The following is an 18,677-nucleotide window of genomic DNA, read 5'->3' on the forward strand; positions in this document are numbered from 1 at the left end:
GCAGAAAGCAAAGAGGAACCAAAGACCCTCTTGATGAAAGTGAAAAAGGATAGTAAAAAAGCTAGCTTAAAACTCAACACAAAAAACTAAGATCATGGCATCCAGTCCCATCACTTCATGGCAAATAGATGGGGGAAAAAATGGAAACAGTGACAGACTTTATTTTCTTGGGCTCCAAAATCACTGTGGAAGGTGACTTCAGCCATGAAATTAAAAGACGCTTGCTCCTTGGAAGAAAAGCTATGACAAATCTAAACAATGTATTAAAAAGCAGACATATCATTTTGCTGGCAAACATTTCCAGTAGTCATGTACAGATGTGAGAGTTGGATCATAAAGAAGGCGGAGCACCAAAGAATCAATGCTTTTGATCTACGGTGTGGGAGAAGACTCTTGAGAGTCCCTTAGACTGCAAAGAGATCAAACTAGTCAATATTAAAGAAAATCAACCCTGAATATTCATTGGAAGGACTGTTGCTGAACCTGAAGCTCCAATACACTGGCCATCTGATGCAAAGAGCTGACTCACTGGAAAAGATTGATGCTGGGAAAGATTGAGGACAGGAGGCAAGGGGGTGACAGAGGATGAGACGGTTGGATGGCATCATCGACTCAATGAACATGAGTTTGTGCGAACTCCAGGGTATATTGAAGGAAAGGGAATCCTGCCATGCTGCAATCCTTGAGATCACAAACAGTTGGGCACAGCTAATGACTGAAGAGCAACAACAAAGGCACAACCAATCTTCAAAAGATTTTTGATCGCTAGATTCCTCCTTCATGATTCCTACTCCCTGAATCCACAATTTAACTTAGAATGCATTCCATTACCTGCTTCTTAACCTGCCACCATAACCAGTGAATGCTTTCACAAAAACAATTTTCAAATCTATCTCTAATATAGTTGCCATTGCTCTCTATTTCTCCTCTTACTATTCAAAAGTTCCCCCAGCAAAGACTCACTGAAACACCAGTGCTTTCTTTTTCCCTCCTTCAACATGTATCTTCCTTTTGTCATTACTTTCTTGTCAGAATTAACACAGATTTTCCCCTGATTTTAAAAAGCTTCTTCATTGCATTTCAGTCTAATACTTCTTTAAATCTCATTTCCTCTAACTAGTCTAGGTAAGATTTAAATTTCTTTTCTCCACCTCAACCATATTTTACTCTGCTTATTTCCTTAATGTAAGTCTCATCCTCAATTGAGTTTCATGGCCAGGCAAATCCATCACTGTCTCTATGTTATCTACTAACTTAAATGGTTCATTCTAACTTTGTAGCAATTTTTATACTGTTGCAAAATATAAAATATAAAGATAATTCATATTTCTAATTCACTACCTTAGTAAATTTGTCTTTAGTTCAATGAAACTATCTAGGCTGTTTACAATTTTTTTTTTTTTTTTTTGCTAGCCAAGAAATACGTATTATTTGCTGCAACCATGCCCCTCACTCCACACTGAAGCCACTATAGAGGCAATTTCTCAGGTATTTCCAATTCTTTAGCAAAATTAGAGCTAGCCATATTTGCCTTAGGAATTCAATTTTTAACCTGCCACTTTTAATAAACATTTCTATATTAGGAAGCAGGCAGCTGGAAGCAATTTCCAGAAATACAGCCTGATACATGCTTTTTGTCCTTTTAGATTTTAGAAATGACAGCATGGATATCATTTTTAACGAGTGTCCAAATTGGCAATATCACATTTCTGTTGTCTCCTACAACTTCTGAAATTCTTCAAGGACTTAGAGATATTATAAGCTACATACTAAAAATTCAGCAGTATCAAAAGGAAAGCTAATTTCTATCACATATCCATGCAGTTAACAAAGGGAGACTGACTCCGTAAAGGAGGCAATAATGGTGGCAATAAACTAAATTAAAAGACTTGGGGCAGCACTGACGACACTACTGTAAAATCTGTGACACTGAGGCACTCTCTCTCTTGGGGAAGCAGCTCTCTCCTTCTCCACAACCTTATGCATGCACACTCTACGATATTATACACAAAAACATACACACATCTACTCTCTAAGTTACAGAAAGAGAATGTCTATGATTTAAAGCCTTCACAAAGAGCTACAATAAGAGAACTAAGATATATACTAAATTCAAACTGGACTCGGTAACTGATTAGTTAAGCCAGTTTGACCAGCATTTTAAGACATTTAAGAGGTGCTAATGTCAACCTCCCATACTCCCAAGACAAGGTAATCACTGCTACTGGTTATCCAAGGTTTTAACGTCTGCCATTTTTTAAATTGGCTAACATTAGTAAATCAAAGACATGCATGGGATATATCTTAACTAAGAGAGAAATAAACATCACCACCAAATCCAGTAAAAGTCATATTCACAACTACATGTATGTCATGTTTCCAAGCTCTGCCTTCTACTGTTTACAAAGTTAGCTAAGAATAAAGTACCAAATGAAAGATCAAAGGCCAGCCTACACATATACATTTCAAAAAAGTGTGTCTGTATGATGTTCAGTCATTTAAAACTGGATGTTCTTTAAAATACACCATTTATTAAATAGTTATAAGTAAAAGCAGAGGAAGACGGCAGAGAAGAAGGAGGTGTGCTCATCCTCTCATGCAAGAACTGCACAGTTACAACATGCTGCTGAACAACCGTCAACAGGAGAGTGTTTGATCCCACCAAAAAAAGATACCCCACGTCCAAGGGCAAAGAAGAAGCCCCACCAAGACAGTCGGAGGAGCAAAGTCATGTTTAGAATTAAACCCCATACCCACCAGAGACAGTCGGAGGGCACAAACAAACCTTGTGCACACCAGGACCCAGAGATCCCACAAAGACTGAGCCACAACTGTATCTGAGTGTCTCCTGACGAGGTGCAGGTCAGCAGTGGCCTGCTGCGGGGGCAGGGGCTCTGGGTGCAGCAGACCTGGGTGTGGCATAAGCCCTCTTGGAGGAGGTCACCATTAACCCCCCCACAGAGCCGCCAGATCTTACACAGGACGGGGGAAACAGACTCTAGGAGGGCACAAACAGAACCTTGTGTGCACCAGGACCCAGGAGAAAGGAGCAGTGACACCACAAGGGACTGACCCAGACTTGCCCGTGAGTGTCCAGGAGTCTCGGGCAGAGGCGTGGGTCAGTGGTGGCCTGCTGCAGGGTGGGGGGCACTTAGGGCAGCACTGCATGCCTGGGACCTTTTAAAGGAGGTCCTAATTATCTTCATTACCTCTCCATAGTTTGGCCTCAGGTCAAACAACAAGGAGGGAACACAAGCTTAGTCACCAAGAGAAAATCGGATTAAAGCTTTAATGAGCAAGACCCCACCCATCAGAGCAAGACCCAGTTTCCCCCTTAGTCAGTCTCTCCCATCAGGAAGCTTCCATAAGCTTCTTATCCTTATCCATCAGAGGGCCAAAAGAACTACAATCACAGAAAATTAACCAAACTGATCACATGGATCACAGCCCCGTCTAACTCAATCAAACTATGAGCCATGCCATGTAGGGCCAGCCAAGATGGACGGGTCATGGTGGAGAATTCTGACAAAATGTGGTCCACTGGAGAAGGGAATGGCAAACCACTTCAGTATTCTTGCCTTGAGAACCCCATGAACAGTATGAAAAGGCAAAAAGATGAGAAACTGAAGATGAACTCCCCAGGTCAATTGGTGCCCAATAAGCTACTGGAGATCAATGGAGAAATAACTTCATTAAAGAATGAAGAGATGGAGCCAAAGCAAAAACAACACCCAGTTGTGGATGGGACTGGTGATAGAAGCAAGGTCCAATGCTGTAAAGAGCAATATTGCATAGGAACCTGGAATGTTAGGTCCATGAATCAAGGTAAATTCAAAGTGGTCAAACAAGAGATGGCAAGAATAAACTACAACATTTTAGGAATCAGTGAACTAAACTGGATCAGAATGGGTGAATTTAACTCAGATGACCATTTTATCTACTCCTGTGGGCAAGAATACCTTAGAAGAAGTGGAGTAGCCATCATAGTCAACAAAAGAATCCGAAATGCAGGACTTGGACGCAATCTCAAAAACAACAGAATGATCTCTGTTCATTTTTCCAAGGCAAACCATTCAATATTACAGTAACCCAAGTCTATGCACTGATCAGTAATGCTGAAGAAACTGAAGTAGAACGGTTCTATGAAGACTTACAAGACCTTCTAGAATGAACAACCAAAAAGATATCCTTTTCATTATAGGGGACTGGAATGGAAAAGTATGAAGTAAAGAGATACCTGGAGTAGCAGGCAAATTTGGCCTTGGAGTACGGAATGAAGCAGGTCAAAGGCTAACAGAGTTTTGCCAAGAGAACGTGCTGGTCATAGCAAACACCCTCTTCCAACAACACAAGAGAAGACACTACACATGGACATCACCAGATGGTCAATACAGAAATCAGACTGATGATATTCTTTGCAGCGAAAAATGGAGAAACTCTATACAGTCAGCAAAAACAAGACCAGGAGCTGACTGTAGCTCAGATCATGAACTCCTTATTGCCAAATTCAGACTGAAATTGAAGAAAGTAGGGAAAATCACTAGACCATTCAGGTATGACCTAATTCAAATCCCTTATGATTATACAGCAGATGTGTCAAATAGATTCAAGGGATTAGATTTGACAGACAGAGTGCCTGAAGAACTATGGATGGAGGTTCGTGACACTGTACAGGAGACAGGGATCAAGACCATCCCCAAGAAAAAGAAATGCAAAAAGGCAAAATGGCTGTCTGAGAAGGCCTTACAAATAGCTGTGAAAAGAAGAGAAATGAAAAGCAAAGGAGAAAAGGAAAGATATACCCATTTGAATGCAGAGTTCCAAAGACTAGCAAGGAGAGATAAGAAAGTCTTCCTCAGTGATCAGTGCAAAGAAATAGAGGAATACAATAGAATGGGAAAGACCAGAGATCTCTTCAAGAAAATTAGAGATAATAAGGGCACATTTCATGCAAAGATGGGCATAATTTAAGACAGAAATGGTACAGACCTAACAGAAGCAGAAGATATTAAGAGGGAGGGGGCAAGAATACATGAAAGAACAATACAAAAAAGATCTTCATGACCCAGATAATCACGATGGTGTTGTGATCACTCACCTAGAGCCAGACATCCTGGAATGTGAAGTCAGGTGGGCCTTAGGAAGTCTCACTATGAACAAAGCAGGTGGAGGTGATGGAATTCCAGTTGAGCTATTTCAAATCCTAAAAGATGATGCTGTGAAAGCGCTGTACTCAATATACCAGCAAATTTGGAAAAATCAGCAGTGGCCACAGGACTGGAAAAAGTCAGTTTTCATTTCAGTCCCAAAGAAAGACAATGTCAAAGAATGCTCAAACTACCACACAATTGCACTCATCTCACATGTGTGCAAAGTAATGCTCAAAATTCTCCAAGCCAGGCTTCAACAGTATGTGAACCGTGAACTTCCAGATGTCCAAGCTGGATTCAGAAAAGGCAGAGGAACCAGAGATCAAATTGCCAACACTGGACCATCAAAAAAGCACAACAGTTCCAGAAAAACACGTACTTCTGCTTTATTGACTATACCAAAGACTTTGACTGTCTAGATCACAACAAACTATGGAAAATTCTGAAAGAGATGGGAATACCAGACCACCTGACCTGCCTCCTGAGAAATCTGTATGGAGGTCAAGAAGCAACAGTTGGAACTGGACATGGAACAGCAGACTGGTTCCAAATCAGGAAAGGAGTATGTCAAGGCTGTATACTATCACCCTGTTTATTTAACTTATATGCAGATTACATGATGCAAAATGCCAGGCTGGATGAAGCACAGACTGGAATCAAGATTACCGGGACAAATATCAATAAACTCAGATATGCAGATGACACCATCCTTATGGCAGAAAGTGAAGAAGAACTAAAGAGCCTCTTGATGAAAGAGGAGAGTGAAAAAGTTGGCTTAAAGCTCAACATTCAGAAAATTAAGATCATGGGATCTGGTCCCATCACTTTATGGCAAATAGATGGGGAAACAGTGGAAACAGTGACAGACTTTATTTTTGCAGGCTCCAAAATCACTGCAGATGGTGACTGCAGCCAGGAGATTAAAAGACGCTTGCTTATGAAAGAAAAGCTATGACCAACCTAGACAGCAAATTAAAAAGCAGAGACATTATTTTGCCAACAAAAGTCCATACAGTCAAAGCTATGGTTTTTTCAGTAGTCATGTACGGATGTGAGAGCTGGACTATAAAGAAAGCTGAACTTGAACCCATGCCCAAGAGTTCATGCTCTGCAAAAAGAGAAGCCCATGCACCTCAACTAGAAAGCAGCCCCCACACACCACAACTAGGGAAAAGCCCGTGCACAACACCCAGCACAGCCAAAAATAAATAAATAAATAAATTGTGGGGAAAAAAAAACATAAAAAAATAAGTAAATGAAAGGAAAAAAAAAAATAAAGAAAGCTGAGTGTTGAAGAATTGATGCTTTTGAACTGTGGTGTTGGAGAAGACTCTTGAGCGTCCCTTGGACTGCAAGGAGATCCACCCAGTCCATCCTAAACGAAATCAGTCCTGAATATTCATTGGACAAACTGATATTGAAGCTGAAACTGCAATACTTTGGCCACCGGATGAGAAGAACTGACTCATTTGAAAAGACACTGATGCTGGGAAAGACTGAAGGCGGGAGGAGAAGGGGATGACAGAGGATGAGATGGTTGGATGGCATCAGTGACTCGATGGTCATGAGTTTGAGTAAGCTCCAAGAGTTTTTGATGGACAGGGAGGCCTGGCATGCTGTAGTCCATGAGGCTGCAAAGAGTCAGACACAACTGAGCGACAGAACTGAACTGATGCAAAACATAATATTGATTTTAAAACACTGGCATTATTAAATACAGAACCAGAAAGGACCAAAAGGCCAAAATCACCTAGAGAAAAAAACACATCATACACATGTATCTGTAGAAGCTAAGAGGATTTCAAGATCATATAACCAATGCCAGCAAAGTTAGGGCTGGCATTCTAAATCCTGCCGGGGTAGGCAAAAAAGATAAAAGGGAATAACAAGTACAAACGTCCAGCTATAAAATATATGTCACAGAGGAGAGAATCATAATTTTCCTGAACATTTTCAAAAACTCCACAAAACAGAAATCAAAAGTTGGGCAACAACAAATGGTTTTCTTTCAAACACAAGGAATCATTCAAGGAATGTATTATAAAAGTGTCCTTCTTAGCAGGACCATATACGCAACTAAATCTGATGTCTAATTTTTAAAAATCTCTCAAAAGCCTAACAACTAGAGAAAAGTTTTCTGTCCTTCATTACTCTATTACTTTGTCCTTTTTGTCCTGGCAAATTGCATGCTGAGTATGCAGTGATCAATATAATTTCAATCTGCCCTTTTTAACTTAAACATTTTAAAAAGTCTGACAGCAACTGAAAGGTTTTGACAGATTCTTGCCATTTATTTGTTTTTCTATCTTAGAATGAATCCCTGCTATTTCATTAGTAAATCTGTAAAACTAAAATGTAGCATTCTGAATTGACTAGTTCAAAATTGGGAAAGGAGTATGACAAAGCTATTTTCACCCTGCGTACTTAACTCATCTGCAGAGTTTATCATGCAAAATGTCAGGAAGGATGAATCACAAACTGGAATCGAGACTGCAAGAAGAAATATAAACAACATCAGATATGGAAAAGATACCACTCTAATGGCAGAAGTGAACAGGAACTAAAGAGCCTCTTGATGAGGGTGAAAGAGGAAAGTGAAAAAGTTGGCTTCAATTCAACATTCAAAAAACTAAGATCATGGCATCTGGTCTTGTCATTTCATGAAAAATAGAAGGGAAAAAAGTGGAAGCGGTGACTTTATTTTATTTTCATGGGATCCAGGAAAATACTGCAGATAGTGACTGCAATCATGAAATTAAAAGATGCTTTCTCCTTGGAAGGAAAGCTATGATAAAACTACACAGCATATTAAAAAGCAGAGACATCACTTTGCTGATACAGGTCCATATAGTCAAAGTTATGTCTTTTCCAACAGTCATGTACAGATGTAAGAGTTGGATCATAAAGAAGGTTGAGTGCCAAGGCATTGATGCTTTTGAATTGTGGTGCTGGAGAAGATTCTTGAGAGTCCCTTGGAATGCACAGAGACCAAACCAGTCAATCCTAAGGAATATCAACCCTGAATAGTCATTGAAAGGACTATTTCTAAAGCTGAAGTTCCAATACTTTGGCTACCTAGGAAAGAATGAAGGCAAAAGGAGACGGGGTGGCAGAGGATGAGACAGTTAGACAGCATCACCAACTCAGTGGACACGGGTTTGCGCAAACTCCGAGGGTGGTGAAGGACTGGGATGCCTGGCGTGCTGACCTCCATGGAGTCACAGAGAGTCGGACTTAGTGACTGAAGAATAACACTAAGATGCAACATTCTGAATTAAAAGTTACTAAAAACTGCTATAAACTATAATTCCCCAAGTGGTAAAACAAAATTTTTGCTAAGCTCCAAACTCCTGATGCTCCACAGCCAAGCAACATTTTAAATTTTTTTACATCACTCTTCTTACTGTTCCAGTCACAGCCTATGCAGGAGTTAGCAATATCCTTGATCCACAGCAAAGGAAATCATGAACAAAATGAAAAGACAACCTACCGGCTGGCAGAAACTATTTGCAAACAATGCATCTGCCAAGGGCTTAATTTCTAAAATACACAGCTCATACAACTCAACAACAAAATAACAACCCAGTCAAAAAAAGAAGACAAATGACATAGACATTTCTCCAAAGAAAATATATAGATGGCTAAGAGGCACATGAGAAAATGCTCAACACTGCTAATTATTAGAGAATAGCAAATCAAAACTACACTATGGTATCAACTCACACTGGTCAGCACAACCATCTACACATAATAAATGCTAGAGAGGATGTGGAGAAAAGGGAACCCTTCTCATTGTTTGTGCAGTCACTATGGAACATAGTATGAAGGCTCCTTAAAAAAACTAAAACTAGTCATCATATTATCCAAAAATCTCACTCCTGGGCATACATTCAGAGAAAACATAATTTGAAAAGATACAGGCACTGCAGTGTTCACTGCAGCGCTATTTACAACAGTCAAGACGTGAAAGTTATCTAAATGTCCATCGACAGATGAATTGATAAAGCACATGTGGTATACATACATACATACATACACATACAGATACACACACACACACAAATGGGGCTGCCCAGTGCGGTCAGCGGTAAAGAATCCACCTGCCAATGCAGGAAACACAAGACACAGGTTCAAACAGGAAGATTCCCTGGAGTAGGAAATGGCAACCCATTCCAGTATTCTTGACTGTAAAATTCCATGGACAGAGGAGCCTGGCAGGCTACAGTTCATGGGATCACAGAGTTGGTCACAACTGAGCAACTGAACACACACCCACACACAGCTGAATATTACCCAGCCACAGAAAGGAATGAAATAATGCCATTTGCAGTAATATGAATGGATCTAGAGGTTATCACAGTAAGTCAAGTACTGTTAGCCGCTCAGTCGTGTCCGACTCTTTGCGATCCCATGGACTGTAGCCCGTCAGGTTCCTCTGTCTATAGGATTTTCCAGGCAAGAATACTGAAGTGGGTTGCCTTTTTTTCCTCAAGTCAAATAAGTCAAAGACAAATATATGATACCACTTATATGTGAAATCTTAAAAAAATGATATAAATGAACTTACCTAAAAAACAGAAAGAGACTCACAAACAGAAAACAAATTTACGTTACCAAAGGGGAAGCAGGCAGATAAATTAGGAATTTGGGATTAGCAGATGCAAACTACTATACACACACACACACACACACACACACATATACACACACACACACACACACACACACATAATATCTAAACAAGGTCCTACTGTATAGCACAGGGAACTATATTCAATATCTCTAATAAACCATAATGAAAAAGAATATGAAAAAGAACATATATATATATACACACACACATATATATACATACATTCTCACACACACACACACACACACACACACACTTTCCAGGTGGTGCGAGTGGTAAAGAACCTGACTGCCAATGCAGGAGACTTAAGAGACACAGGTTTGATCTCTGGGTCAGGAAGATCCCATTGAGAGGGCGTGGCAACACACTCCAGTATTCTTGCCTGGAGAATCCCATGGACAGAGGAGTCTGGCGGGCTACAGCCCATAGGATTACACAGATTCAGACACAAGTGAAGCAACTTAGCAGGTCTCACACACACACACACACGTGTAACTGAATCCCCTTGCTGTACACCAGAAACTATCACATCGTAAGTTAATTGTACTTCAATGAAAAAAATGCTTGAAATTCTCCCCCAAAAGGAAAGTTAAATTAAGATTCAACACCGGAAAGGCTCAGGAGAGGGGAGCGGGGCTGCGGCCCTCAGGCCCTCCCCCAGCCCTGGAGAGTGTGGGCTGCCCTGAGAGGGGCGGCGTGGCCACAGGCATCTTGGTGGGTTAGTGAGGAAATGAGGAGAAAAGCACGAGGCTGTCTTCCAGTCTCTGAGCATGCCTGCTTGCCTGCCAGGGCTTTCGAGAATCTAGAGGCAGCCTTGCAAGCTGAGTTTAAACTGGCCAAAGACAACTTCTGACCTGCATAATGTAACAGAACACGTCAGAAAACACTGACCAGTAGAAGTGTGAAGGAGGGAAGTATGGTATGCTGCAATCCATGGGGTCACCAAGAATTGAACACAGCTTAGGGACTTAACTGAACTGAAAGGAGTATCATGGTAAAGAAATACAAGGTTTACAAGTAAAAGTAACTGAAAAAGGAACGAATTTTAGATGCACAGAGACTAGAATTCTTCACCAAAAATCAACAGCTGAGAGAGCAACAGAAAGTCATTCATGAAACCATTAAAATTTTAGAAGATCAATTAAGAGCAGGATTATGTGATTGCTGTGCACTAACTGAAGCACATATGAGGAAGAAACAGCAAAGTCTGAAAATTTTTGGCAGCAGAATCTTAAATTTATCATAGAGCTTATGAATGAAAAGAATACAGGAAAAAAATAAAGTTTTCTGAACAGCTGCAGCAGAAAATTGAGAATGATTAACCACATCAAGCAACTGACTGTGAATCTGAGGAAGATGTTATTCTAGATTCACCAATAACAAACTTTTCATTTGCTAGCGCTAACTGGCTACGAAGAAAGGAAAACCTCCACGTCCAATACACAGAATAAACAAACAAACCTTCATGTTCGATACACAAACCAACTTGGAGCACTCAGGTGTGCACATGAATTGAGAAAAATACCAAAGTCTTCAACTCAACCACAACATAAACCTAATGAAAGTGAAGTTATACTAGTGGACACTTGTGATTAGAGTCAAGCTCCAATGGCTAAAACACATGGAAAAAGCAGTTATCCTCCTGATAATATAGCTACAGTTGCTGCTGAAACACCCAGACTTTGTGTTCAAGAAGAATCTGAACCTCAAGGCCCTAGGAGCCCTCTTGGTGATGAACTCTACCATTATCTGAAAGGAGATCACAAAAAAAGGAATACAGGTTTGTCCTCTTCTCTTTTAGAGATCAGGAAAACAACCCACCTGAAAACAGGGCCTTTCAGTAATACTTCTACTTCTAGATCAGAGAAACCTAGATCAAAATCTGAAGATGGTACCTTTTTCAAATGTCCTCACCTTGGGGCTGAAGTGAACAAGATCATTAACCAGTCATCTTCTAATAAGCAGATACTTGCCACTGGGAGGCAGAATCAAAAGGAAGAAAATTGAGGAAGAAAAGTGAAGATGAAGTTAAGCACCCCCAAGCCTCTTTTGATAAAGAAAAAGAGTTTTCTCTTCCACTGGACAGTCACTCTTCCATGAATGGAGACTATGTGATGGATGGATAAACCTCTGGATCTGTCTGATCCATTTTCAGTTACTCAGTGTCAAGAGAAAAGCCAAGAAAGTCAGAACTCTAAAATCAGATTTAGGCAAGTGACTCTCCAGTAGTCATGTATGGATGTGAGAGTTGGACGGTACAGAAAGCTGAGCACTGAAGAATTGATGCTTTTGAGCTGTGGTGTTGGAGAAGACTCTTGAGAGTCCCTTGGACTGCAAAGAAATCCAACCAGTCCATCCTAAAGGAGATCAGTCCTGGGTGTTCATTAGAAGGACTGATGCTGAAGCTGAAACTCCAATACTTTGGCCACCTGATGCGAAGAGCTGACTCACTGGAAAAAACCCTGATGCTGGGAAAGATTGAGGGCAGGAGGAGAAGGGGACAACAGAGATGGTTGGATGGCAACATCGACTCGAAGGACAGGGGTCTCTGAACAAGCTCCGGGAGTTGGTGACAGACAGGGAAGCCTGGTGTGCTGCAGTCCATGGGGTCGCAGAGTCAGACACAACTGAGCAACTGAACTGAAGTGACTCTCCACGAGGCCCTGAAGCCCATTCTGAAATGGCTCTTCCTCAAGACGTAAGGCCTTGAGTGTGAGCTGCAGGTTAATCAAAGATTCCCCAGAAGAGCCCTGTTTACAGGAGTACCTTTTCCAGTCCTTGAGTAATCTCCAGATAATGAAACACTGTTACAAATAAAGGAAGAAAATTCTGTATTTAAGCTCCCTCTACATCCACACAGAAGTTTGGAGATAATCTTTATGATGATGTGAAGGGTGCTGATTCTCTGAGTCTATAATAACAAAAACCAGGTCAATCCATGGAGTATGTAAACTTGCATCAGTTCTTCAGTTAAATCCACAGAGAATTGCTAAAGCAAAATCCCCACCAAAAAACCAAGATATATCCCTGAAAATATTCAGTGGAGTATAGATCCAGGAGCAGACCTTTCTCAGTATAAAATGGTATTACTGTAGTAGATACAAAGGATGGCAGTCAGTCAAGATTAGCAGGAGGAAAAGCAGTGGACATGGACTGTACACTGGTTAGTGAAACTATGCTTGTAAAACTGAAGCAGCAAGAGGAGAAGGGAGAAAAAAGTCCAAATGGAGAAAGAAAAATGAATGATAGTTTGGAAGATGACATGAATCCTGTTTGGCGGAGAGCTTCCCCTGGGTGGCAGATAAAGAGAAGGAACTGTCTATTATTACAAAAAAACCAACCACTCCTAGTAAAAAACAAGATAAAGTCAGACAAAAAGCATTTTTGGAGCCATATTTTAAAGGTGATGAAAAACACTGACTTATAAAATTTTCCTCATATTGAAGCAGTTTGGAAAAAAGAAGAGAGAAGAAAATTGTTTGGACACACATGTAAGAAATGTGAAATTTTTATGCAGATTTTCCAGCAGAATAAAGAGGAACGAAGTTGGTTTCCTGCTCAAGACACCAATTTTGCTATATTCCACCCAAGACACGAGAGAATTTCGGGAAAATTGGCTTTCCTTCCATTCAGACTTGTATGGAAAGAGGGTATATTAAAGACCTTGATCCCTGTCCTCATCCAGAAAGACGGCAGCCTTACAATGTAAGATTTCTTCCTAAAGGCAAAGAGCAGCAAAAACAGAAGAGAGGACAATTATTTTAGTTATTTAGAATTAAAAGTTGGTATTACACAGACTTTTTGATCTTCTGTAAATTGATTTATAAGTCATTTTTCTATTGAATGTGTTTAAATGGCATTTATCCATCACACAGATGGCTATTTAAAAATGTAGATAAGTTTATGCTGTATTTTCTTGCTTTTGCATCTTTAAAATAATAAAGTGTTTTTATTTTGCATTCTGAGGTTAACAGCTGTTTACTGCTTTATTTGGTAATGAAAGTGGAAGTCACTCAGTCGTGTTCCACTCTTTCTGACAGTCCATGGAATTCTCCAGGCCAGAACACTGGAATGGGTAGCCTTTCCCTTCTCCAGGGGATCTTCCCAACCCAGGGATCAAACTCACGTCTCCTCATGTGCACCCCAATGTTCATCGCAGCACTGTTTATAATAGCCAGGACATGGAAGCAACCTAGATGCCCGTCAGCAGATGAATGGATGAAGAAGCTGTGGTACATATACACCATGGAATATTACTCAGCCATTAAAAAGAATTCATTTGAATCAGTTCTAACGAGATGGATGAAACTGGAGCCCATTATACAGAGCGAAGTAAGCCACAAAGATAAAGACCATTACAGTATACTAACACATATATATGGAATTTAGAAAGATGGTAACGATAACCCTATATGCAAAACAGAAAAAGAGTCAGATGTATAGAACAGATTTGTGGACTCTGTGGGAGAAGGCGAGGGTGGGATGTTTCAAGAGAACAGCATCGAAATATGTATATTATCTAGGTTGAAACAGATCACCAGCCCAGGTTGGGTGCATGAGACAAGTGCTCGGGCCTGGTGCACTGGGAAGACCCAGAGGGATCGGGTGGAGTGGGAGGTGGGAGGGGGGACCGGGATGGGGAATACATGTAAATCCATGGCTAATTCATTTCAATGTATGACAAAAACCACTGCAATGATGTAAAGTAATTAGCCTCCAACTAATAAAAATAAATGGGAAAAAACAAACAAACAAACTCATGTCTCCTGCATTGCAGGCGGATTCTTTACCAGCTGAGCCACAAGGGAAGCCCAACAATACTGGAGTGCGTAGCCTATCCCTTCTCCAGCAGGTCTTCCCGACCCAGGAATCAAACCAAGGTCTCCTGCATCACAGGTGGATTCTTTACCAACTGAGCTATAAGGGAAGCCCTCATTTGGTAATACCAAATTACAGTTTTGAAAATAAAAAAGTTTCAACATTTGCTATCTTTTGAGACATTTTCTCATTTTCTTCCTCAGTCTTCTGGTGATTATGTTTCACGGTTTTGTTATACTCTACTTCTATTTTTAAGAAATTCTTCCACTTCTAGGGACTTCTTGGCTGTCCACTGGTTAAGAATCTGCCTTCTAAGGCTGGGAACACAGATCTGATCCCTGGTTGGGGGACTAAGATCCCATATGCCATGGAGCAAACTAAGCCTGCATGCCACAACTAGGTCTAGAGAAGCCTGTGCCACAAGGAGAGATCTTGTCACAACCAAGAAACAATGTAGCCAAATAAATAAATAAATATTTTTTAAAAGTTCTTCTACGTCTATTTTACTCCTCTTTAGACACCATGCCAAACTCCCTGAGGATATAGACTTCATCTTACTAGCGGTTTAAGTCTTAAAGTAAGTGCCTAAGAACCAATAATTTGTGAAGCTGAGCTAAGACCAGCCAAATCAAGACCAATTTTTGTTGAGAGCAACATTCATTCAAAAAGGCTGAAAGGCATTCTTCTGTCACCTATTCCAACATCAACATAAACAGCATAATATTTCACACTTGATTCTTTCTCATTGAGAAAGGGGATTCATTGATCCTGGTTATGATGCAAGGAGAACTTGTCTGTAAATGTAGTCAGGAGTCACTCTGGGCGCCTCATCAGTGAGGTGGCATCACTACACTTCACCCCCTTCTCCCAGCAGGAGAGACAAAATGAGAGCTTCTTCCCTTAGCAAGGCAAACCCAACTTACCCTGGGCCTCAGGTCTCCACATGCTGGACAGATGAACTTTTAGATGACTATAGGCATCCACTATATTCTGTCTGATTGTCTGTGTGACAATTCATGGATAAGGTTGATCTACCACTTGTTCTCTATAAGACAGAATAATATATAGGACAGGAGACCTGCCTACACTTTATATTGAGCGCACTGTCAAAGCTCTGGCATCCCTCTGTGCAGAATAACAAAATGACAGGAAACCAATGCCTTACCTTCTCCTTGCTGATTTCGGCTCTTCCCCGTAAGATGTACCCTGTTCCCAAAAAAGCCTATTTCTTAACCCATGCCATGATACTGTGAAATTTGTCTTAAGTTCCAATACACGACAAGTGCCAACCCATATGGGCTTAGCAGTAAATCAGAAGGTCACTAAACCTTTCTTTGAGAAGTTTATAGAACAGAAGCTAATTAGAGATGTCATACGCCAGATGCCATGCTAGATGTTTTACATTTCATCTACTTCTCACAACTTTCATTTTGAGGTATATCCCACATCTTACAGGAATTAAATTAAACAAAATGAATTAAATTAAACAAGTATCCTGCTAAAAGAGACAGAGTTAGGTTCTAAACACAGACCCTTCAAACTCAAATTTTATAATCTCAAACACTGAAGCTTATGCTCCTCTAAGAACTCCACAATGTCACTGATGTAAAAACTTTTGGAACATTGTTTGTAGGAAACTTTAATTTACTTTCCAAATGCTGGGGCCTATAACCTCTCTGAGACTGAAACCATTTCCACTTGGGCAAATCCTGTGATAGAGAATTCACTAAATAAAGAATACATGTATTGCAATGGGACACCTACTGCTATCTTTTCTATGCATATTTAAAAGAACAAATTACATTAATATTGGTTGGTGCAAAGGTGATTGCAGTTTCAGACTGTGAAATTTAAATCATTATAACTAGGCTCAAATACATCTTTATTCATCAAAATAGGACCTGTTAAACACATTTTTGCCAATGAGAAATAAGTTTGTTTATTTCTGTAACATAAAAATCCATGCTCCAGGATTTGGCAAATGCTTGGAAAGCATTTTCTGCCTCCTGCTGATTGTGGAAGAGTTTTCCCTGAAAAAGGTTGTCAAGATGTTTGAAGAGGCTGGCAAGAGGTCAGGTGAATATGGAGGATGAAGCAAATCTTCGTAGCCCTATTCATTCAACTTGTGAAGTGTTGGTTGTGCAACATGCAGTCGGGCACTGTGGAGAAGAATTGGGTCCTTTCTGTTGACCAATGCCGGCTGCAGGCATTGCAGTTTTTGGTGCATCTCACCGATTTCCTGAGCATACTCTCAGATGTAATGGTTTCCTGGGGATTCAGAAAGCTGTAGTGGATCAGACTGGCAGCATACCAGCAAACAGTGACCATGACCTTTATTTGGTGCAAGTTTGGCTTTAGAAAGTGCTGTGGAGCTTCTCCTTGGTTCAACCACTGTGCTCGCTGTTGCTGGTTGCCTTATAAAATCCACTTTTTGTCACACATCACAATCTGATCCAGAAATGGTTCACTGTTGCTGCATAGAATAAGAGAAGACAACATTTCAAAACTTTTTTTTTATTTGCTGTCAGCTCATGAGGCACCCACTTATCAAGCTTTTTCACCTTTCCAGTTTGCTTCAAGTGGAGAACGACCATAGGATGGCTGACACTGAGTTCTTCAGCAGCTTCTCATGTAGCTGTAAGAGGATCAGCTTCAAAGATCCTCTCAACTGGTCTTTGTCAACTTCTGATGGCGAGCCACTGTGCTTCTCATCTTCAAGGCTGTCTTCTTTGCAAAACTTCTTAAACCACCACTGCACTGTACATTCACTAGGAGTCCCTGGGCCAAATGTGTTGTTGACACTGAGTTGTCTCTGCTGCTTTATGACCCATTTTGAACTCAAATAAGAAAACTGCTCAAATTTGTTTTTTGTCTACATCATTTCCCTAGTCTAAAATAAATATAAACTAAACAGCAAGTAATGTCATTAGCAAAAAAACATAAAGTGAGAAATGCACATTAAGATGATGTATAACAGTACCACATTAAGAATGTATTCCATTATCAAACAGCAAAGTTCAACAATGCAAAATCGCAATTACTTTTGCACCAATCTAATAGAAACCAAGAAACTTACTCTCTGCTAAAAATTTAATGCATCTTTCAAATCACATAAGCAATTAATATTAGTCAAAATCCCAAACTAAATGCTTTTTTCCAAGTTCCAGTGTTACCCTTGAATATCTCTATGAAAAAAATTTGAATTTTCTTAAGTCACTTTAGGAAAAAGAAATAGTAATCTTGTACGGACAGAGGTGAAATAAAATTGGGTGGGGGTGTGGAGTTAATAAAAGTTATGTGACACGATTCAGGGAAGACTAGGAACAAAAGAGACAGCACATCCAGAGCAAAGCAGGCAAGCAGAAACACAGCCGTGCAGACTAAAGACGTCACAGTAACACAAGAAGACAATCTGAAAACAAAGCCACAACAGCGGAAGAAAAAGGAGAAAGGAAAAGCTCTACGAAAACAAATCCCTCTCACGATTAGTGATGTGTTAAAAAAAACACTGCACCATACTGCCAAAGCATTTTCCCCCCTAACAGAAACCTAACCAAACCATCAACTCTAAATAGGGAAAACATATTGACAGGATGAATAATAACTGTGTTCCATCTCCCAAACTATTTTTTTCCTTATGCCAAAAGAATGCCTGAGTGTAAGAACAGAAGTGGTTAAGTTCAAAAGCAACAAATACTAGTGAAACATGAAATGAATCTTTAGGACTCAGTGTGGCTATTTCCAAGTTAGTATGCTATCACTGACCAAGACTACTTAAAACATATCCTAAACTGGCTCTTCTCCAAAAACTTGAATTATTTACACCATACAATAATTTGAAGGATTTGGATGAATCATTAATAACTCAACAATGATCCTAGTAAAAGATTTAACTAAAACTAATTTCAAACATATTTAATTCCAATCTAATCAAGTAAACAGGTTGAACTGATGTGAATTTTCTCTAGTAAATGCAATTAACTCTCTACTCATGTAGTAAGATTTCTGGAGTTAACGTATTATGAAACTCACAAATAATTTGCCTCATTAATTCTGAATCTAAGATGCTAGATGTC

The 18,677-nt window shown here is 40.0% G+C and overlaps 1 protein-coding gene and 1 pseudogene across 3 annotated transcripts in view; one reads left to right on the top strand and one right to left on the bottom strand.

The window, feature by feature from the left end:
• Window positions 1-18,677, bottom strand: part of DDX10 (DEAD-box helicase 10) — a 291,045-nt gene that overhangs the window by 133,770 nt on the left and 138,598 nt on the right. The window lies entirely within an intron of this gene.
• Window positions 2,183-18,677, top strand: part of LOC110151884 (DNA endonuclease RBBP8-like) — a 32,054-nt pseudogene continuing 15,559 nt past the window's right edge.

This window comes from Odocoileus virginianus, chromosome 10, assembly GCF_023699985.2.
Source record: "Odocoileus virginianus isolate 20LAN1187 ecotype Illinois chromosome 10, Ovbor_1.2, whole genome shotgun sequence".
NCBI classification, from domain to species: domain Eukaryota; kingdom Metazoa; phylum Chordata; class Mammalia; order Artiodactyla; family Cervidae; genus Odocoileus; species Odocoileus virginianus.